General features: G+C 43.5%; 1 protein-coding gene across 1 annotated transcript in view; it reads left to right on the forward strand.

Moving 5' to 3' along the window:
- Positions 1–24,416, forward strand: part of LOC138580167 (C-type lectin domain family 2 member D-like) — a 227,957-nt gene that overhangs the window by 55,894 nt on the left and 147,647 nt on the right. The window lies entirely within an intron of this gene.

Genomic DNA, 24,416 nt, shown 5'->3' on the forward strand with positions numbered 1-24,416 from the left:
CAAGCATTAACAAGGTGTAGGTATGACTAGGATTCACAACAATGTGCAAGAGCTAGCAATTTTCAGATAGCAGAAAGGCAAAGTTAAAGTGAATTATACGACGCATACGCTTAGAGATGCGTCAAATGATGCAGTACAACACTGTACAAGGTAAAACAAGAGTCATGATAGGTAAAGTCAGTAGTTTCAATGTTACAGATGAGCGCAGGGTTTGACGACACTGTGGTCATCTGAAAGGCCGGCTCTTAGAGTCATCATCTACCACAGCGATGGGCAGGGAGAAGTGTGATATACCGTAATGAGGACTGGAAGGCAAACCGGGAATCAAAGCACAGCGCACGTACTGGTATGGACAGGGACAGGCAGGGCCTTAGAAAGTGGGCCTTGGATGGGGTTGGCCGGCTGAAGCCTGCCGGTCCACCATAGGTCACTGAAATAATTCAGGTAGCCACTTGGGATGCAACTAGTCCATACAGTTGGTCATAGGGAGCTTGTTACAAGCTTGTAATGGTGGTGGCCATCTTTGACGTGCTATGAGACTAGTAGAACAGGCCTCCTGGTAAGGGTTGGACCTCAGCCAGTGTGCTCTGCGGTCGGTGCACACAGAAAGCAGGGCACATAGTGACAACAAACATGAAAATAAAGTGCTCCCGTTTTCGTTTTCTTTTTCCGACTTTAGAAGAAAAAAATAAACAAGCAGCCAGCATCAACAGATAAGCTTTCCTTATTTTCCCTGTCATCGTACAGCAATCATATCTATTAAGGGATGGTGAGGCATGGCTCTCCAAGGCGTCCTCCGTTGTTGTCAGGACTGCTGCCTAGAAGCAGCCGACGTAAAATCCATAGCGGAAGAGAGTGCAAAGAATAGTGATGTAGGCCAGAAGTGGGCCTTGGGGGGGGGGTGCACCGGCCTAAGCCTGCCGGTCCACCATAGGTCACAGAAATAAATGCAGTTAGCAAATCGGGACGCAAGTAGTCTATACAGTTGGCCATAGGGAGCTTGTTACGAGCCTGTAATGGTGGCAGCCATCTTTGACGTGCCATGTGGCCATTAGAACAGGCCTCCTGGTATGGGTTGGACCTCGCCCAGTGTGCTCGACGGTCAGTGCGCACAGAAATATTTAATAAAATGGTATATTTTGAGAAATCATCCAAAAGTTGTCTGCCTCACATTTCTGTACCCTCACAGTACCCAGCGAAAGGAATTGTCTCTATTTAAAAAATCACCACTCTAAAGCCATATCTATTATGCTCTCATTAAACTGTTTTGTCTCAAGGGATGCTGGATTTAGCCTAATAGGTCAGTCAGTTAATAAAACTGTATTCGGATATAAGTATCCATAAAAGTACAACAACCAATTAAAACTCAATGACATATATACCACATTGAAAACATTAACAAAGACTCCTTGGCCATCCCCCTTAAATCAAAAACCTAGGCCTGACCCCACACATCATCATAGCTAAAACAAATGGCCTTCTCCTGAATTAGCTTCTGCCAGTGCTTTAATGCCCTACTAATAAAAATCAACAAAGCACAAGCTGTCAGGGGGGTTTCCGCCATCAACAGAAATAGAAGCGTGGAGCGATAATGGGAGAAATGTTTCCCTCTTAGTGCAGGAGCCATCAGCCACCTCCTAAGCCTTGCATACACAGGACAGAACAATAGGGTGTGTGCCAGGTCCTCCACCCCAGCCCCATTTAAGGGGCATCCTCATGGATATTCATTCCCGTTCTATGTGCTATAACTTCCCCCACAATTAGACAATTAAAACATGCTCTTGTGATGTGGCATCGCTGAGCTTTATTATGTGACCAAACCAAGTAATCCTTAATGTCATTTGTGGCCAGTAGCATAAAACGTCTGTTTAGGGGTTTCAGCATCTCCAGGGATTCCCTTGCTTCATGAGGCCAAACAGCCACTCTCTTTTTCATAGTCACACTATATCAGCAAAAGCTTGTCATAAGTATCGCCTACGCTTTGGAATGTTCATATTCTGATTCCGTGCTTTGGGCAGATATCTGGCGTCACATTTTAGGCTTATCGAGAGCTAGCCCAGTTCAGGTGATCACCACTGCACTGGGCTTAACATCAGTAAGCATAGTGGAGAAAATGATTAGGGGCAATCGCTTCATAAAGATCACGTGTGCAGAAAAAATACCATACTTGCTAGTATCAGAGAAGAAATAAATAAGGGTCTCAGCCAGACACCTTTGGCAGGAAATGTGACCTTTTTTAAAATAATCGATTGCCCGCCAAAATGGGATGAAGGTGATGGTGTGCGTTTGAGTACATTTAAAAAGTGTTCATTGGCATGAACTGGGCCCAAAACCATGACCATGTTGGCAAACTATCTTTGCTGTGTGATTATGGTAAATTATAATTAGCGTATAGACACCCTCAGAAATACGTCTTTCACTTCCCTAACCCTGTATTCAGATGCACCTTTATGCGATTAAGAATAAATAAACTGCCAACTATGGCGGTTAAGGGTGCGTGTTCTCACTACATTCATGTTAAAGTACTACATTAGATACTATATCCACTTAGCAGACGGTTTTCATGAAATCCAGAACGGCTTGTTTTGGTTAAATGGTATTTAGAGCTTCAGTTTGGCGAGGGCAATAGCAATCATCATGGTGTGGCAAGCCTTTGAACCTGCCCTTGCAAAAGTGTAATAAACAGTGTAGGCTTGTTCTGGAGTTCTATATAACCTGAGAAATTATTCTGTTTTGGAAATGTTCTTTTAGTATGCAAGTTTGTTGGGGAATTTTTATAATATTTTAATAATTTGTTATGATTATCAATATGATGCTCATGTAATTTTATTGTATGCAATATGATTATCATTTCATTATGCTGATTGTGATTTTATTGTATCTAATTAAATAGTTGTTTTTTCTTGTCAATAGTTCAAAACAAACTGGAACACAATAACAAAAGTACAAAAAACAAAGAAAAAAATGTTATCGAGGAAGAGGTGACTGCAGGTCTGATAGATCAGATGACAAGGTGTACAATGATCGTTTTTCACTTCTTTGAGGGAAAACACCTCAAGTGTAAATTCTGCTCTCCACACTTTTCTACTTTTACTTGTAATATTTACTGCCACATCTCATATGTTTTTGTTAAGTTGCAGTTGTTTAGAAATCTGTTTTGGATTTCTCCATCACACGCACAAACCGACGACTAATACTTAAATGCTAAACCCTATGCAGTTTTGAAAACTTAAAATGGCTGGTACGATAAAGGAAGTGTAATTCCAATCTTACGATTGTGGAGAACATAAGATTGCACACTTAGCTCTAAAACACTCAGGATCCCAATACCGGTTTGGTGGTAATGGTAAAACATGCAATATTTGCAAATACCTTAATTTCTTTTTTTTTTTATTGTGCACATAGTCACATCAAAGGACTTTTTACACATTCTTCGCAGATTGAATGAGAAAAACAATTATAAAAGCGACAAAATGTACAAAATCTGAAATGTAAAATCTAAAAGACGAAAAGAATATGTGCTAGATTACCATAATAGACTTTTATAATCAAAATGTAACTATAAAATCAGCAAAATAACACATGTATGAAAACAGAAAAGATAATTATATAAAAAGAAACTAAACTACACGTAAAAATTGGTACAATGAACAGATGTGTGTCATCTTATTGTTATGAAATTTAATTGATTCAGAAATTTTAACAAGGCAATAGACAATGTGATCTCCTTAACAGCAGAGATTCTATGCAAAAAATCCTGTGTAGAAATCCAGGATATTGTATTTCTCTGAGAGTGAGGGTGGAAGTGCATGATATGAACAAATGTCCCAAATCTTGTACAAGTCCTTCACCACATAAGGTACATTCACCAGCAGATGAATCGAGTTTCTGCCATATACGTTGTGTTTTGTTGGTTTCGTCAAATGTAAGCAGAAGCACAACAGTTCAGCTCTCCACTTAGAATTGGGAAAGCGTCTTATATATGAAAGGACATATGGACTTGATTTTTCACACAAAGTAAAGTTTTTTGTATTCTTTAGATTGCTAATTAAGGTTCGAGTATTGATCCAATCTGTGCGCATAAGTGCATGTTTTACCTTATCTGGAGTATCTATTATGGTGGTGCTAGAGCATTCACAATTTATCAAAATTGCTTCAGCATCATGATGTATATTTGCCAAATAAGAGTTCTTATGCATAAGAAGGAAATCATGAATGTCTTCATACAATGAATGCTCCTTGGGAATTAGAATTAATCTATAAAGAGCGAGAACCTTCCAGGTGAACTAGAGTTTGAAAGAGAAGAGACCTAACTCATTCCTCAACTTCGCAATAGACAGAGAAGTAGGTAAGGAGAGTGTTTTTTTTCCATAAGCGGCCTTCAAGCCGATCCCATTCAATATTGCGGGTGCATGGATGACATTCCATACCATATAGAATGGCTGGGATGATCTTAGCCTTATCAAATTTAATGTGCGGCATAAGGGAACATTTACAAAACAAATTTAACCGTTTTTTCATCTGACACATGAATTGATGGATTTTGCTCTCGAGGTCTATAGTTAGTTCATGAACTGAGTTATTAGAGCTAAGAATTAGTCCCAAGTTTTTTACTTTTTGGAATGACCTGATCATCCATTTTCCAAGAGAGATTTGATGTTTTTTTAAATGGTTTACCAAACATGATAACATTCGACTTAATGGGATTGATGGCCAAGTCATATTTTTTGCATAGACTTTTAAAGCTTTAATTAGATGTTGTAGCCCTATACTGGTGTTATCAATGAGGGCTATATCATCTGCATATGCCAAACAGTGGAGCTTACAATTGCCTAGGGTGGGTGAAACCAAGGTAGAATTTTGCAAGAATAAGGGTAAATCAGCAAGATATAGATTAAATAACAGAGCTGATAATAGACACCCTTGTCTTACCCCTTTAGCTATAGCTATCAGGGGAGATAAATCACCCGCTAAATTTAATGTAACCTGAATAGGTGTATTCTCATGAAGAGCTATGATGATTTGGAGCAGACCCGTGGGAAAATGCCATGACTTTAATTTATTCCAAAGTTTTGACCTATTAACTAGATCAAATACTTTAGACAGGTCAATTAGGGCAATATAAGTAGGTGACAACTTTGTTCTTTGTGATTGGGCTTTTAGAATGTTAAGCGTCAACCCATTCAGAATGGTTGAAAGCCCTTTGTGAAAGTCCACTTGAAACTTGGAAAGTATATGATGATTCATGGCCTATTATTCTAGATCTTGTAGAACTAGCCTGGCAAATATCTTACTATCGCCGTCCAGCAGGGCAATTGGATGGTAATTTACAGGGTCCGATCTTGCGCCCTTTTTATAGATTGGGATTACAATTGGTTGTTTCCACGACATTGGTATATTTTGAGTCTTGATTATCTTGTTGAAAAGTTTGGTAAGTATTACTGACCAATTAGGAGGTTCTGAAGAGAACATCTCATTGGTTAGTCCATTGGGGCCAGCTGTACGGGACTTCGACAGATGCTTAATTATTGTCAGACTCTCGTCTGTGACTATATTTAATGTCCATCAAGTGTTACGATCTAAATAAGTCACTGGGGATGAACATATGAGCGTATTATCTGTAAAATAGGTCTCCCAGACAGTGGTAGGTATAGTCGAGGTTTGAGGTACAATTTGGTATGAATTGTTGTTAATTAAAGGCCAAATGTTTTTTGTTTGGGTTGGTAGATGCGTTGTTAACATATGCTGACCATCATAGATGCTGTGCTAAATTCTATTCCCCCGGGACCAGTGTTTATAATTATTTTTGAGTTTGTTCTTTGCAACAGAGTAAATGTGTGACTCAGGATGCTCCATTTTTAAATCATGTAACATTTCATCGAAAGTGTGAACATGACATTTTATTTTTGTATCTATTATGACATGTGGTGGATTCAAATCTCTTACAAATTCAACATTGTTACCCGAAGAACAAAACATGTCTAGCTCACCATCACTGGCGTTCCTGATCATACAATCTAATTTATCATTCAGTTTGTGACTCTGATTACTAAAGCGAATAATCCGGTTCCCTTGCAAGTTAACATGTAATTTCACAGCATATACCGTTTTAAACTTATGAGGATCTACAGAGAAGCCAATTTGCAGGAAATTGTGATCACTATGCAACATAGGAATGATATTTAGGCATGAACAGTAAAGGAACAATTCGGAGCAGACAATTAGATAATCTATTGTTGAAAAACCTTTCCCATTTGTCTATGTCCATGCAGGCGGGCAATCTGAATCGATATTACCATTCGCAATGTTTAGGTTCCAGTCTGTGAACAATTGTTCCTGCATTTCTCCTTGATTATTATTGGCCCTTGATTTAGAAGAGAGTCTGGCTGCGGGGGAACAGCATGAGTTGAAATCACCACCGATTAATAGAAGGTCATTAGGAAAACTGATTTTTAGGTCAGTAAGAGATGAGAGGTCTTCAAGAAAAGGGGTGAGATCGCAATTTGCATGGTTCCAGTAAATATTTAGCAATTGTAGACCATGGATTTTCGAGCCCCAATTGATAATGCACCTGACTGCCAAAATACCAGGAATGTCATTACTGATAGAGTTTCAAGACCTAAATTATTGCGTATTGCAATAAGAAGGCCGCCGGAAGGCACCCACGACTCAGGGATGTTGCGTGTTGACAAATCATGGTGAATCCATCCATTGTTAAATCACTCCTAAGCCATGTTTCCTAGAAGAAAACGAAATGGAACTCATTAAAAATGCTGTGTCTGGTAGCTGTATGTCTGAATGACCAAGGGCCCTGTGTGTTCCAACTCAGTAATTTAATATTGACTTTTGCCTAGAGTTTGTCTTCAGCAACATTCAAACAATGAAAAACTTTGAACAGGGTTGAACTGTTGCTTTGAGAGTGATTTTCTTCCATATTAGACAAATAACGGCTTGATGAAGAGGTAACTTTCACATCGGTAGACAAACAAGGTAAGACATTTTTTAAATTGCTGTGAGGGAGCGGAGGTAGAGTCGAGAATACCTCCACTCCAATGTTTTTCTTTTTTTTTTTTTTAAATATATTTTAATTGTGACCAAGAGTTACATCAGCCAACCGGCCTACGAAAAAGAGTCAACCAACACACTTTACATATTGACCAATGCGGTCACATAAAGAACATTTTCTGTTTTTCAAAATACAAATAGTCAAAGAAGAAATAAAGAAAAAGAACCCCCAGTCCTCCGTAGAGCTTTAACAGAGAGGTAAAGGGAGGACTGAGGAAGAATAGTTGTAAATGAGCAAGTATAAAGGAGAAAAGTAAAGAAGACAGAAAGCTTGTTGCCCACCCCCAACTCCCTCCCCTTTCCTACCCAGGCCCTTTCGTAAAAAGTCAATTATCAAGATGCTGAATCTGGTGGAATCAGACGCACATCCAAAATAAGTGGCTGCATTATCAATGGAGAACGTTGGCTTATCTTATGATGATGTGTAGTGGGGGATCAATCGCTTAGGCGGAATGCTTTACCAGGATGGGTCAGTGCTGGCTTCCTGCCCCTAGGGTTTGTTTTATAGTACGCTCAGTTGTGAGCTGGGCGTGAGCAGGTTGGTTAATGCTGTTCGAGAGCTAGTATATTCCTTATGTGGCCTGACTTTCCCTGTAGAATTGGAGGAACGGAAGCCATTGTTGATCTATGTAAGTGTTCGTTTCCTTTACAATGGCTGTAAGGCTTTCCATTTAATACATTTCTTTTGCTTTATTCAGCCAGTCTGCCTTTGTTGGGAGAGATGGTGCTTTCCATTTGATTTTCCCACAGACACAGGCTGCTAATAAAAGGTTTCTTGGCATGTGTGGGAGGAGCGTGTATCTCTCTTCATCTTCCTCCACTCCGAAAAGGACCAGAAGAGGGGCAAGGGCCCTTTGAATGCCCTCGATCTTGTGTATCCACCCCAGGATTTCCATCCAGAACAGCTGGAACTGGGAGCAGGCCCACCATTGATGCCAATACGTGCAAACTTGTATGCATCCATGCCAACAATAGGGTGTTATACCGTGGTACATTTTAGCCATACGATGGCGGGTAAGGTGCCACTGTACCAATATCCTGCAGTTGTGCATCTTGTATTGCATTGCTATTGAAGATTTCGATACCGCTCTATGTATAGCGTCCCACCCTTCCTGATTATCCACCCACCCCAGTTCCTTGTCCCATTTAGCTTCGGTTTTGGCCTCGGGGAGATGTCCTCTCTCTAAAAGTGCTTTGTACATGCTTGATATGACGCCCTTGGAACCTATGTGTTTATTTAGTATGTTTTCAAATGCTGTCAAGGGGCGTTGTAGCTGATCTTTCCATTTGCGGTCTGTGAGGACACCCTTTAACTGAAGGTATGGAAGAGGCCCAATGGTTAGTGCTTGTGTTTCCTCCAATTCCTCCTTGGTCAAAAAGGATCCCTCCCTCCACATTTGTCCTACTCTAACCAAACCCTGCTCATATTGAGGTTGAAAGCGAAGGGGATCTATTATGGCGTCTCTAATTGGAGGGGCCCAAATGCAACTAAGTGGAGAGGGCCAAGTTGTCACTCCCCTCATGACAGGTTTTTTTTTGTTCCATAGGGACCAAATTGGCGACAAGACAGGATGCTCTCTCGCCCTATGTGGTATAGTTTTTACAGGTGCCCAAAGCCATTTGCCCATAGTTATGGGGGTGAAAATGCCATTTTCCAGGGCCACCCACTGCTTGCTCTTCGACTCCCTAATGTGATCAACCAAAACACGAAGCACTGCTGCCGCATAATAGGAGGAAATATCTGGGTAGGCAAGGCCCCCCCTTATCTTTAGGTAAGATCAGAGTTTTATAGGCGATACGGGGTCTGCCTTTGTCCCATAAAAATTATAGCAGAGCATTCTTAATCTCTTTTAAAAAGGTGCGCAGGAGGAGGATTGGCAATGACTGAAAAAGAAAAAGGAGTCGTGGTAGGACATTCATTTTAATCGCTGTCAGTTTTCCAGCCCATGACAACTTGTTTACTCCAGTTTCCCAGATCTTTTAGGATTGTGGCCCAGAGCGTTTTATAATTTGCTTGGAACAAATTTTGAAGGTTTTTAGTTATCATTACTCCTAAATACTTTAGGTTTGCTTGTGACATTTGGAAGCCCCATGTCTGGGGCGTGGCTGTGGAAGGTGAGCTAAGTTCTTTGACAGGAAGGATAACTGTTTTATGCCGATTTATGCTAAACCCAGAATGCGCCCCATATTCTTTTATCGCAAGCAGCAGTGCTGGTATCGACCGATCTGGGGCGGTGATGTACGCCAATACATCATCTGCAAATAACGCAAGCTTGTATTCGGTTCCATATCTGTTGAAGCCTTTAATGTTGGGATTTCGCCTAATATTTTGAGCTAGCGGCTCCATGACCAGGATATACACTAAGGGGGAGAGAGGACAGCCTTGTCTCGTCCCTCTAGTCAACTCAAATTCATGTGATGCAATACCGTTCACCACAATTTTTGCTCTGGTATTTTTGTATAAAGCATTGGCTCCTGGGATCCAATCAGGGCCCAAACCCGCCTTTTCAAGAACGTCTGTCATAAATCTCCACTCCACGCGGTCAAATGCCTTTTCGGCGTCAATCGAGACCAGCGTGGGTTTGATTTCTGGGGTGGGAGTGGGGGCCATGAGATCTAGTGTTTTACCGACATTATCTGCCTCTTGGCGGTTTACTACATATCCCGTCTGATCGCTATGGATCAGTTGGGGCAAGACCCTGCTCAGTCGCTTAGCCAGAATACTGGCGAACACCTTCGCATCGACGTTTAGGAGCGAAATCATCCGATAAGAGCCGCATTCTGACCTGTCTTTCCCCTCCTTTGGGAGAACTATTATTCTAGCTTCCATAAATGACGGAGGAGCTATACCAGTCTCCATAATGCTGTTGAATAGCAGCATGAGGAATGGGGTTAGAGCGCCCTTGAACTTCTTATAAAAAGCTGGGGTGAAGCCATCCGCACCCGGCGCTGAGCCTGCTTTCAAGGAGCCAATAGCGCAATCAACCTCCTCTGATGTAATAGGGCCATTTAGTAGCTCCCTATCCGCGTCTGTAAGCGGGGAAAAGTCTACTCTCGACATAAATTCTGCAGTGCTTTCGAGGGATGGTGGTATGTCGGCGGCATAAAGTTGTTCGTAAAATTGAGCAAACCGTGTTGTGATTTCTGTCGGGTTTGTTAGGATCATATTGGAGGATGACTTCACTTTAAGTACGGCCCTTTCCGCTCTTTCCTTTCTAAGTTTTGCTGCAAGCAGGCTATGGGCCTTGTCCCCCCTTTCAACGTATTTTTGTTTGACAAATCTAAGGCTGGACAGGGCCTTGCCCATCAGTACTTGTCGGAGAGCTTTAATTTCTGCTCTTATCGCTAACAAAGCTTGAAGCCGCCTTCTTAGCCTCGGCTGACTTGCTAGCTCCTATTAAACTCTGTAAACCCAGAACTCGCACCCCCCGAACCTTGGTTTACTGATGATCTTCTTACACTTAAATTGCATTGCGTCAGGCAGAGAGAAAATGGCGTCTTGACTACTCCCCCTCTGCTAAGAACCTATTTCGCAGCTCCCTCTCAGCCTACCATAAGGCTCTGATCACTGCTAAAAAGCTTTACTAAATCCAGAAAGTTCAATCAGCGCTTAATAAATCTAAAGCCCTCTTTGATCTTGTCCAGTCTCTCTCTTCTCCTGAGACTTGTAAGGCCGCTGTCTCTCCTTCGGAAGGCCTGTGTGATTCTCTTTCTGACTTCTTTCTTGAAAAGACCTCTACTATTCGTGACCACATAAAGGCTGGCTTGCCATCGCTCGCAGCCCCTAAAATAGTCACCTCCTCCCCTTCTCTAACTGCCTCTTGGTCTTCGTTTCCGCATTTCTCTAACTCTGACGTACTGCCGGCTATCTCTAAACTAAAGTCTGCCTCTCCTAATGATGCTATACCTCTTATTCTTTTAAAGGAGGTATCTGCTGACCTCATTGAGCATATTACTACTGATGTGACTACTTCCTTCTCCACTGGGCTTATTCCTCCCTCTCTTAAGCACGCCTTGGTTGTCCCCCTTCTTAAGAAGCCGTCTCTTGATCCAGACGTTCTGTCTAACTATCGCCCTATCTCACTTCTTCCTTTTCTTATGAAGTTGATGGAGGCTTTGGTGTCCCCTCTTCTCTCTAACTTTCTTGAGTCCTCTCATTTCTTCGATCCTTTTCAGTCTGGTTTCCGCCCCGGGAGGGGTACTGAATTTGTCTTGAACTCGGTACTTGATGACCTGGTATGCTTGGTGGATAAGGGTGGTGTCGGAGCAGTCCTACTCTTGGATTTGTCGGCTGCTTTCGACACCGTCGATCATTCCATCTTGCTCTCTCGCCTTTCCAACGCTGGTCTTTCTGGCCGGGTCCTTGATTGGTTCACATCGTTTCTGTCTGATCGCTCTCAGTCTATTTCTCTTCCTCCTTTCTGCTCTAAGTTGGCTACTACTGTTCCTCAGGGTTCTGCACTCTCTCCTATTCTTTTTAACATTTATATTAGATCCCTTCTGCTTCTTATTCACTCACATGGTTTCCGCTACTATTCTTATGCGGACGACACACAGATTCCCGTCCGCCTGGATCTTACTCAATCTGAGACTGCTGCTCGTCTCAGGAACTGTTTGGAGGATCTGGGGCACTGGATGATGACTAATTGGCTAAAACTGAATGGCAGTAAGACCGAGGTCCTGGTTGTGGGTACTTCGTCTCCCCTTCTCTATTGGACCTCGGAATTCTGGCCATCGAGCCTTGGCCCGCTTCCCCTTCCGGTTCAATCGGTCCGCAACCTCGGTGTCAAAATCTCTGCCTCTCTGTCTCTTGACAACCAGGTGGCTAGTGTCTGTAGTGCCGGGCATTTTAAACTCTGCATTTTACGGAAAGTACTCCCTTTTATTCCTGCTGATTGCCAGGCGCTGGTAGGGGCAGCCTTGGTCCTCAGCACGCTTGATTATTGCAAATCTCTCTATCTGGCCCAGCCTCGCTATTTGATCCAAAGGCTTCAACTGCTGCAAAATGCCGCCGTTTGTTCCATACTTCGCCCTCCCTTTGAATCCCACATTTCTCCTTTGCTTAAGAAACTACACTGGCTTCCTGTGGCCAGCCGAATCTTGTTTAAATCACTTTGTCTGGTGCATCGTGCCTTTTATGGCGTGTGTGCTGAGTATCTTCAAACTAAGTTTGTTCACTACACTCCGTCCCGTTTACTGCGCTCTCAGTCTGCATGTCTTCTCACTATCCCCCGCTATCGTCTGTCACGTACGGGAGGCCGTGCCTTCTCGGTGGCGGCTGCTAAAGCCTGGAACAAGTTGCCTATTGCTCTCCGGGCAACTGAAGACCATCTCACCTTCCATCGGTTGCTGAAAACCACTCTGTTCTAGGCCATCCCCTCTTTTTATGGTGCTGTTGGCCTTTCTGTTTCTTTATTCTCCTCAGTAACTAGCGCCAAGATGCCTTCGGGTGTACCTGCGCTTTACCAAGTTTACATAACATAACAATGAGTCCCCCTGTCCATCTATCAGGAGTCGTTCTTTTTAAAATATTAATTGCTTGACACTGGTTTCTTCCAACAATTTCAGTTTTTTGACTGAAGCACTGCACACTATTATGAGTCCCTGTGTGGTTGCTTTTGCTGCTTCCCAGACCGTGCGACTAGGGATGTCGCCGGTGTCATTCCTTATGACAAATTCCTGTAATTCTTCATCTAGACTTTCTCGAAACAGTTTGTCTATGAACAGTGTGTCATTGCACGTCCATCGGCTCCCTGTCGGCCTATGACCACCCAGACTCAGGTCGACCACGACCATTTCATAGTCAGACCAGCCTACTATTTCAATATCTGCTTCATTAATCAGGTGTTCCAGGCTAGAATCTAATAGCACATAATCAATGCGTGTATAAGTTTGGTGGGGGTGTGAGTAGAATGTGAGTAGAATGTGTATGCTTTCTTGGTCGGATGTATGGCACGGCAGGCGCCTATAATGTGGTGCTCTGAGATTAATGATTGAAACTGTATATTATCAGGGGGGACGGGCACCGAGGCGGAATGATAGCCAATCTAGGGATGAGGCCATTATTTGGTTAAATTCTCCAACGCAAATGAGTGGGCCCACTCTTTCACCTTCCAAGACTGCCAGTACATTTTTGCTATAGGTTAGTTGCTGCACATTTGGGGCATATGCCGAGCACAATGTTACTGCAGTAGATTCCAACTCGCCTTGTACAATCAAAAATGCTCCGTTTAGATCTCTACGGACACGTGTAATTCAGAGACCCAAAGTGGAGTGATATAATATACCCACTCCTCCCTTCTTTTCTGATCCTGAGGCCCATAGTGACCCTCCTATGTTGCCCCCCTTTATATCAAATTCCCCGGAATGTTTATAATTTCTTGGACAAACAAAATATCTAGGTTGGGCTGGTGGAATGCCCGCCTCACTATTGATTTTTTCTGCGGTGAGTTTAGCCCTTTTACATTTAGTGATCCCACTCTGACCGTTTTACCCTCCATCAATGTCGTTGTTGCGAGTCACTTCTGGAGCCTTGATGTTTTTTTTTGGCAGCCATGCTTTTGTGTTCTTTTTCAGTGCAATTTCAGATTCCGTTGATTCTCCTAAGTAGAGCGGCCGTATAGAACCCACCCCTACCCTTCCCACTAAGAAATTTTAAAAGTAGAAAAGAAAGAAGAAAAATAGAAAAGGATAGATACTCTCCCTCTAGCCCAAGTATGAAGGTAGGGCCACCAACGGGTGCCCCCCGCAGAACCTTCTATTCTGCTATTTTACTGTACTGCTACTTATTAGCGAATGCATAATGTCTGCAGGTATAAGTGCCCAGCCCGGCTATTGTTTTTAGGAAATGCTGAGTTTTCCACAATTTTTTTCATGTGATCTGCTTCCCAGTCATGGGGTGTTCAGCCTCTTAAATTTTTTGCCGCCTCTGGATTTGCTTTTGTGTCGCCATGGACCAGTTGGTGCTCGCTCTTATAGTGACGACGACGGTGCTTCTTGCTCCTCCTCCCTGTCTGGGTCCGTCTGCAAACTTTTTAAAACTCCTTCCGCTTCCTCCCCTGAGGTGACTCTATACTCTTCGTTTTCATAAGTAAAGACCAACGCAAACGGGTGGTTCCAATGGTACCTAGTCCTTTTGTCTCGCAGCCAAGCTGTAAGGGGGCGACATGCTCTTCTTTTTGCAAGGGTTGCTGCTGACAAGTCCTGGAAAATTTTAACCCTGGAGACCTCAAACTCAATGGTGCTAGTTCCCTTGCTTTTTGGAGAATCTCAGGTTTGTACCTGTAATGGTGGCATCTTGCCAGTACCGATCTCGGGCCCCCTGGTGGACCTCCCGCTCTGTGAATTCTTTCGAATTCCAATGCAGGTACGAACGGAGTGGGGAGTATGGCGGCGATGAGATCTTTGACTCTCCTTTCGAGGGAGGCCAGTGTCTCACCCGGAGACTCTTTTAGGCCTTGTATCCTTACATTCGCTCTGCGTTCTCTATTTTCTAGGTCATCGACCTTTGCCTCCAAGTCCCGATTTTTCTGCTCCAGTTCTTGAAATCTGCCTTCAGTTCTCATTTTAACAATATCTGCTGACTGTTGGTAGTTCTCCAAGGCCTCCACCTTGTCCTCAATCTTATGCACTTTATCCTGTAGGACGCTGACCGTCGAGGTCATGCTCGTCCTCAATGCTCTTATTTCTTCGACGAGGAGGCAGATATCTGCTTTGGTGGACATATCTTGATCTCCTCCTTCCTGGGAGGTGGGGGCCGCCATTTGTATATGGTCTCTCCTGTATTTTTGTAACTTTTCCACCGATGGGACAGCTATAGTGGGCTGCATACAAAGTCACAGTTCGGGTGGCGGCAAAGGGTTTGTGCAATACAGAGGACTTACAAGAGCTAGGAGCCTGTTCGGGTGTTTTTAGTAGACTACTTTTGTCTTTGCTCAGGTTGGTGGACATAGATGGGATTTGTTTGGGGTCCGCAAGCGTGTTGGCGTTTATGGATTCTTCCTTGTTTTTTGGTTGATTTTTTTTGCAAAATATAGGCTCTCATTTTAATGGTTTGACTGGAATGATTTATTTCATTGTAAGTTCAGTCTCAGACCCTGTGGGTGCTTTTGCTTTACCATTACCTGATTCAGGTGCAACAATGAGTTCTGTTCCACATTAAGGTGAAGCAGCTCCTTGTATGTCATCTTGTAATTTCAGCTGGCCATCCTTAACATCAGGTTTTGAACCTTTCGAGATCCTAGCCTTTTTTTCACTGCTTTGAGTTATGTTATTTAAGGCTTTAAAGAAAAAAATGCCCAGCTTTCTTTGTTTTCCACTTTTTGGATTTCCTTTTTATATTAATGGTTGCTCTGCATCATCTGTTGTCTTTTGAGAGATCTTTTTTTGTTTTCTTCTTATTTTTCCTTTTATTAATGGAATCTTTATTTGGGGGAGGGGTATTGTTCACTGCTCCTGATTGGGGCTATTAGAAATGCATTCACCTCGTCGCACCAGCATACCTATCGCAAAGGATCCACCCTGCCATTTCCTCAAGACCAACTAGGACCCCCTATGCTAACCTACTCACTGTACCCCTGGTAAAAAGAGCAAGAGCAGGTGGTGCCAGCTTCCCCTACCTAGCTGCCCTGCACTGGAATGCCCTCCCCACTGCCCCGCGAGCTGAACCTTCACTCACCGCCTTCCGTAAAACCATGACAACCACCCTATTCGCCTGATCACCTTACCCCTATCATGACGTCCATCCCATATATGGATATTTGAACTGTGTACGTTTTATGCATAACATGTATTACATCCCTGCGTTCCAATGTTGTAACAAATGCATAATGTAACTAGGCCTGCTGCAAGTAACAGCGCCACAATGCCCCTGGGCTGTCTGTGCGCTATATAAACGTAAAAAATAAAATTAAAATAAAATACACTGGTCGCGCATGCGCTAGACTTCGCAGACCTCATCTCTGCTAACAACCTTCACTTCTTGGCTATCACTGAAACCTGGCTGCACCAGGCAGCAGGCCCAGCTCTATCCCTCACCACCCCAGAAGGCTACTCAATACTAATGAATGACAGGGACTCAGGTAAAGAAGGAGGAGTAGCCTTTATCGCCAAAACATCCCTTGGCCTTAGAATAACCCCACCTTCCAGCTTCCGGTCTGCAGAACTTCTGTTGACCAAGTTTCAACTCTCTGCTACACAAACCGTACTTTTGCACCTCAAATACAGACCCCCAGACCCCATCTCCTCATTCGAGGAAGAGATATCCGACCTCCTGACCACCAACACCAACACCAAAACAGGATCTCAAATCATCCTACTAGGAGACCTTAACCTTGGCCTCGGTGATCCAAATGACGCCAATGCATTCTCCCTGGAAAATACCATATCCCAACTAGGGTTAAAGCTCAAAATCACAGCCCCAACACACAACAAAGGTAGAACCCTGGACTGGTTAGCAGATCACAATTGTTCCACAGCCATCCTTAAAAACAAGCCAATTGCATGGTCAGACCATCACGCTATCTCCTTCTCCATCCAAGGGAAGTCACAACCAATCACCCCTCCAGCCACAATCCCGCAAACCCTCACCAGGAATAACCACAACATCACCCTGCAGAACCTTCGCCCTCTTATTCTCAACATCCTCACCTCGCAAACTACGCCTACCTAGATGCGGATAAACTCGATGACCTCTATAATAAAACTCTCGAATCAGCAGTAGATATCATCGCTCCCATCAAACTCACCAAAGCTAAACCGGCAGCCCACCTGAACAAATGGTTCACCCCGGAGCTAAAAATCCTCCGGAACACTAAACGAGCTGCAGAAGCCACCTGGCGAAAAACACCAAACCAAGCCAACAAAACACAACTCACGATAGCAGCCACCACCTACAAAAATAACATCCTCAGGGCCAAAAAAGAGACTTACGACAATAGAATTGAGAGCGCCAAATCTAAAACAAAGGAGCTCTTCACCATCCTCAGGGAACTCGAGTCCCCTTCCACACCCTCAGAAACCTGTGTGAAAGATGCAGACTGGTGTGAGAGGATCCAAAAAGCCCTGGCAGACAAAATTGCCATGCTACAATCCAAAATCGAACAGAAAAAGCTCAGCATAGCCAAAAAAGCAAACATTCCACCACCGCTCACCTCCAAAGCCCCAACATGCCCCCCCTTCTCCTTCTCCCCGGTATCTACGGAAGAAGTGGGAAGCATCATCAAAGGCCTCAAGCCCTCCAGATACCAAGGGGACTCATGTCCTGCTCCCATCATCCAGGAAGGTGCCAACAATCTGGCCCCTTTCATAACAGCCTAATCAACGCATCCATCAAATCAAGCTCAGTCCCTAGCAGCATCAAGGAGGCCTGGGTCATGCCCCTACTAAAAAAAAAAAAAAACCTAGACCCTAACAACCCAACTACAGGCCAATCACCTCCGTTCCCTACATCCTAAAGATCTTAGACAGAGTGGCCTACCTGCAAATCCAGAAGCACCTGGAAGAGAACAACCTCCTGGGCCTTAGACAATCTGGCTTCAGACCAAGGCACGGAACAGAGACAGCCCTCCTGGACCTAAAAATCCAGATGGACGAGGCAAAGGATAAGGGCAATCTAGCCATTCTCTTACTGCTAGATCTTTCAGCAGCCTTTGACCTTGTCGACCATCAGATCCTCACGGATCATCTGACAGCATCAGCAGGTTTCTCTGACCAGGCGACTGCCTGGATCCAGTCCTTCCTAGCCAACCGAACCACCCGGGTCTTCTTCCCAGGGGCTTCAGCCCACCCCATCCCCATACCCTGTGGCGTTCCTCAAGGTTCGTGCGTCTCGCCGACCTTATACAATATCTTCACCAAGCTATTCTTCGACCGCCTTGATAATACACAAATTATGCTGATGACACCCAGGTTCTCATCACCATATCAGGGTGCTATGAAGAGGATTCCACAAGGATCAACAACCTTTACCTGGAGATCCAAGCCTGGATGGCAGAGCACGGCTTAAGCCTCTACGACGAGCAAACTGAGCTCCTTCTTGTCGGCTCCCAACCACGACTAAACAAACTGGACCCCCGTTACGCTTCTATCAACCTTGACAGTAACCTAATCACTGTGGCCAAAGAAATTAAAACTCTTGGGGTCTATCTAGACTCCACACTATCGCTCAAAAGACAGGTGAACGCCACAGCCTCAGCCACAGCTTATACAAATAAGCTCATTAACGCCTGTAAACCTTTCCTTTCTCCATCCAGTTGCATTACCCTAGCCAGAGCACTAGTGCTCTCAAAAATTGACTACTGTAATACTCTCTTTCTAGACACCTCAGAACGCAATTTGAACAAACTGCAGGTGCTACAGAACAATGCCCTCAGAGCCGCCCTGAGTATCCCGCGACAAGCACACATCTCCAGCATCAGACAAGATGCTCACTGGCTCCCTGTACGAGACAGAATCACTCTCAGATCCCTTGTTATCGTCTACAAATGCCTCTTCAATGACGCCCCCAAATACCTGGCAGACAAGTTCTCTAAACACACTTCAACCAGAACGCCATATTCACACTGCCTATCCGTCCCCAAATTCTCCCTAAAAAAAGCTGGCGGCTCCAGCTTCCAGGTCCTAGCTGCTAAATTATGGAACGCTATACCGCTGAACCTTAGAGAAGAACCCTCCTTTTGGACTTTTAGAGCCAAAACAAAATCATGGCTCGCCAACAAGAATTCCATCGCCATCTGACATCCTTCTTAAATGTACTTCTCTCCTTGTCGACCATCATGTAACCCGGTCAACCGCACTTACTGTTATTTTACTGTATGTCTATACTATGCTGTGCTATGCTGTAACCACCTCTAAGACTCCGGCGCCCAGTTACCCCAGGGTTCGGCATGCGGTATAAATAAAGAAACTAAAGTAAACTAAACTACACAGGGTGCAACTCTATGGAAATGAGAATTTTATTCCAATATGAGAGTGTTGTGCAAATTGTCATTGATGCCAGTAATTATTCGACTATTTATTGTTTGCCCCTGCACTGTTTGTGTAAGACATATACATTCTTCCATCACAGAAGCAGAGAAAGGAGTATCATCACAGTTTACAATTTCACAGGGGGCTAATGGCGGTTTATCTATTTTACTGAGATCCACAATTTTTTGCGCTAATAAGGTAGATTTAATATCTGACCACATGAGGTCCTTATTCGCTTTGAATGAATTGAGATCATTTGCTATATATTTTTATGCCATCCATGTGTAACTTTTCAATCAATGAGAATTGTGTCGCAATTTGTTTGAAATGATTGTGCAAAGCTCCAGTCAGACCTACTAACGTAGAGTCATAGTTACTCACTTCCTTGGTGAGTTCCATTATGATTCCCGAATAAATGTGAACTTCATCCTTCAAAGACGTTGACCAATGAATTAAGCACACAAGAGCTGAGAGCGTAGGATCTTGACATCTCTGAGCTTCTGTATGTGAGTTTTGTTCAGTTAATGTACCGAATTGGTCTCAACAAGTCTCGGACCTGGAGCTGATCTTGGCCGAGTAGGTGTGAGAGGCATGAGAGGGGAAGGAAGGCTATCCTCCGGTTGATTAATTTCAACAACAGGAACCAAATCATTGTTTTGATGAAAAGTCCCTTGCATTTCACTAGACCTATTAATGTGCAGTGCGACTCATTAGGATCGTTGTTATTAAGCAGGATTTTTTGAATTGGGCTTACCGCCCATAACAAGATCTTGGTTTTTGGTGTGTCCAGTTTTTAATATGTTGCTTTATAGTTGAGGTCGAAATGGTGTATTCCAAATTCTGATTTAAGGTGTATTTCACTAAATGAGAGGAAATTGTTGGCAAAATTGGTGGCGCCTCAATTTCCATTACAATGTGAGCATTCAGCATGTGTTGAAAACAGTCTATGTCTGATCGATTTGCATCGGTTAGAATGTCTGTTGTATCATTGACTGCACATGCAGAGATGATTGATGATATTTGCGGGCCTCCGTGAGCATACACGTGTCCATCCATTTCCGGGGCTTTTAAATCATCTTTAAAAATGCAACTTCTTAGGTTGTACATCCTTATTTTGTTGAGGGTGCAACGTCGGATACATAGAAATCAGTCTTGATATACGAGGTCACGGAGCACTTGATGCAACTGTATGTAGAAGCTGAACTATTCAAAAGGCAATATAAAGAATTCAGCATATGTGATTGAATATCCAGAACACATAGAATTGCACATGTGGGGCTCAAAGGCAAACATGCCTGCAGTCACCCCAGCAGTTCCTTCGTGATTTCACTGATGTTTATACGAACTGTAAGCACCGTCGACAACAGAGGGGAGAGTGTGAAAACGGTGCTTCCCTGACAAGTCCTGTAACGTAGTCAGCGCTCAAAGGCAGTTGTGCCTGCAGTCACCCCGAGTATACTTCTAAGGCGGTGAGATTGTTCTGCAAGTGGTGTTTTCGTTTAATGTAGGTTTTATTTTGGGGAATATGACGTTTCCCCCTGGATTCCGATAGGAGTGCAAATGGGTGAAACCTGGAGGGGCAGAATGATTCTGAATCATTTGGACCCTTCAAGTTACCACATGCTTACAGCATGGGGCCACATTTATTGTTTGGTGGTATTTTCATGATGTGGACCTCTTTGTCTGAAATTCAGGATGCCATTAAAGTACATTTAATTTGCACATAATGATAATTACTAATGGTCAAGGCTTCCTTCAAACATTTGACAATTACAGGATTGTCAAATCATCCAGTGCCAGGTGCATTAGAATTGCCTAATGCCTTGAATTAATATCTCATTCATTCACTACTGGATGCAGTCGCTTCCACATATTCATATTCTAATACACATAATGTCTGGGGATGCTTGTGGCCTGGTGCAGAAGGGATATGACCAAGCAGTTCGTACTAGCCTACCCCTTTTGGGGTTGGACCAAGCCCGATTTGCATATGGTCTTTCCCCTTTCTGTAATGCCTCGGCAGGGTAAAGAACCATGGTGTGGGAGGTTACCCAGAGCGATGCCAGAGGAAATAGCTTGGCAGGGTGAAAAACAGTTGTCCAGAGGTTTCCCAGAGAAATTCCAGAGGTTCAGATTCATTACAAATCTTCCAGCCATCGCTCCTTGTGATTTGCTAATGGCCTCATTGGCTCAGCTTGTCTTGAGGAATACATCAATGCCCTTTCAGAACAACAGTCTTGCTGTCACACAGTCGTATTAGGACCAAGGCTAACTACTCAATCTGTAAGTAAAATGACCAATGAATAGAATTAAGAATACTCAAAAGGGGAATTTTTCTAAAAATTGGCAATTGCATGCAGAGGACGGCTAATGCTTACACTTATGTGCTGTTGGGTCCCTTGCATGCAATTTTCATCACACTCAGGGCTGAGTGAAAAATTGCAGAGTAAAACAAGGCAAAACTGCCTTTATTCTTCAGTTTTACTCTCTGCTTTGAGAGAAATAAAACACTGCCTGCAAATTACGCTTTGCAAGACCCACCCTATAATGGCTTCCAATGGCATCCACCTGCTGTTGACCAGTTGCAATTGCAAGGCATATTCCATTGAAATCGATCAGTTTTGCGCCAGCATGAAACTCTCATGCAGGCAGAAAGCGGTTTACTCCTTCAAGATGGAGGAGGACTGCAGCGGAGAAGCAAACTCTGGTTTGCTGCCCTCCTATGCCTTGAATGATCTGCAAAATACGCCAATGTTTTAAATGGAGGCATACAAGAATTACACCTTCTTTTATACCTCGTATGTGCAGTTACACTGACAAGTTACCCCTGCGCCCACGTTTTACCAAAAAAGAAGACAGGTGACCTCTTTCTCCGTGTTTCAATGTAGTTTTTTTATTTTTTGTTTTTTTGATTTCTTTAAATATGATACGTGTTGACAATGCCCTCTGTGATTACATGTGTTTCGACGGCGCTCCCGTCTTTTTCAAATCAGGCCAATATTGCTTGTTTGTGTGTATATCTTTATGTCTTTGTTTTCAAGTCTTGGGTTAAATACCAGCCTCCGTTCCTTTGTTCCGTATAAAACTGTCCTCGTACAATGCAGGTCTCGGCCGTCGAAACACATGTAATCACAGAGGGCATTGTCAACACGTACAATATTTAAAGAAATCCAAAGAACAAAAAAAATAAAAAAACTACATTGAAACACGGAGAAAGAGGTCACCTCTCTTCTTTTTCTGTAAAACGTGGGCGCAGGGGTAACTTGTCAGTGTAACTGCACATACTACTTTTTCATTTAAATGGAGTGGAGGAACCAGAGACTCCGTTGTTACCCTCTCATGCGACCCTGAAAAGGAGCTATTGACAAGCATAAACAAGGGCGCTGAGGTCCATCCTTAGGTACCCCCCCCAAAAAGGTTTCTCAACTTTTTTCAACTTCTTTTATACCTCCATTGTCGAAAATGAACCCCAAAATGTGAAATTAAAAATCTAGAAAATTCAAAATCTCAAATTTTAAAATGGAGAATGTATACTAAATTGCTATTTTAAAATGTTGCTCAATGGGCAGTTACAATTTATATTGGTTTGTGTGCTGGGTGTCTGTTTTTTACAGGTGTTAAAGACAAGCACAATCCATAGGCTTTCATGCATGTCCCTGTGATGAATCTGATGATGTCATCACTCCTTTCTCTGAGATAGCCTCTCCTCATGTGACCAGGGGACGGCAGCCACTACCTGATCCCGGTGGCGGATATTTGAGGGAGGACCACATCGGGCGGGAGCGACCCTTGGGGAGACAACATGACGACATCAGGTGAGACATGGTATCCACCTTTCCCTTTTAGGGATGTTCCCTCTATTCCCCATGCCTTAATGGCATATTGCCATAATCCACCTTGACAATTTACCAATTCTACTGACAATATTCTTCCATGTCAGATAATGAACAAAGGTACAGAAACTGAGACAAGGAAGAGGCAAGCATCAAAGATGATTACTCCCAATGAGAACCAACGCCAGCAGTCTAGTAGCTGGAGGAATCCGATTAGCCCGACATGGTTTAAAACCATGCCAGGAAAGAAGCATGGAGTTCGTCTTCCACTTCACTCTGGTGCAGACCGAGGACGCTGCAGGAACAGGAGTGCAGCCACTGGCGGCACTGCAGAAGACAGAGTGACAAGGCAGCGTGGTGAGCAACGCGACCGGGGAAGCTCAGTGGAGACTGTGGCAAAGCAGAAAGAAGCAAGCTGTGCTTTCTGACAGCCAAGGGACGCCGATTGAGGATAGAACACCTGCCGCAGGTACCTGCAGGGCCAGAAAGAGTGCAAAAGCCAGAGATGCACCCGATTTGGAACCAGGAACGCAGAGAAGCTGCAGGGTAAAGGGTAACAGAAGACCTAGACACTGGGACTGGGGTCTGGGGCCCACAGTACGAACATGGGGAAGACTAAAAAGGGAAAAAGAGGGAAACATTGTGCAGTCCTGGCAGGAGAGTATACCAGGCAAAGCCAAGTGGGAGACATGAACTGCATAAAAAATTCCTGGCAGGAGAGTATACCAGGCAAAGTCTAGTGTGTGAAGTAGATTGCATAAAAGGGTCAGCCAGGAGAGTATACCAGGCAAACTCAAGTTGTGGTATTTTGAAGAGAAATCCTAAGGAAGACACATGCCCTTAGGATTGTGTTGAATGTGGAAGAGACAAAAAACAAACAAAAGCACCTGTAGGGCTGGGCACGTTTACCTCTCTAATGTCCTAAATATATTGTGGAAACATTGTGGAGAGAGGAAGTTCAATTTTATTTAATTAGCCTGTCAACTAGGTAAATGTTGCTACACAGAACTTTCCCTGCGTGTGGGTGTGCTGTCCCTAGTCAGCAGTGGAGGGCCGTTTATCTAGGTGAAAGACAGCTAGAGGCTGTACCTATCTAAGCTACTTCTGAAATTGTGTTGATTCCCAACTGGTCTAATATCTTTTTTTTATTTGTGACCGTTGTACCTATAAGTACTCAAAACAAAAACAAAATAGAGAATTTTTTGAAGAGAAAAGAAGAAATAAATCTTTGGCAAAGAAAAAGCAAGTTGGGGAGAGGCTTCACTTGTAAATCTACTATCCCGTTTGCCTCAGAATGTTGTTATACCATTCTATTAGAGCACTACATGTGTCTCTATTTTAATTGTGTCCCCTACAGAGAGTGCCATGCCCAAAGCACAAAGTAACCACGCTATGGGACAGTTGTTTGGCAGATCGAATCAACATTCAAGTTGGTTCTCGATTTTTACTCGAACCTACCATCCTGACGAAGGTGGTAACACTGACCTTTATTCCACGAAACTGGTAGACTACATTGAAGGATGTTAAACAGGTTTTCCCATTTGCGACAAT

Source organism: Ambystoma mexicanum, chromosome 3p (genome assembly GCF_040938575.1).
Source record: "Ambystoma mexicanum isolate Mex_15411 chromosome 3p, UKY_AmexF1_1, whole genome shotgun sequence".
Taxonomy (NCBI): Eukaryota; Metazoa; Chordata; class Amphibia; order Caudata; family Ambystomatidae; genus Ambystoma; species Ambystoma mexicanum.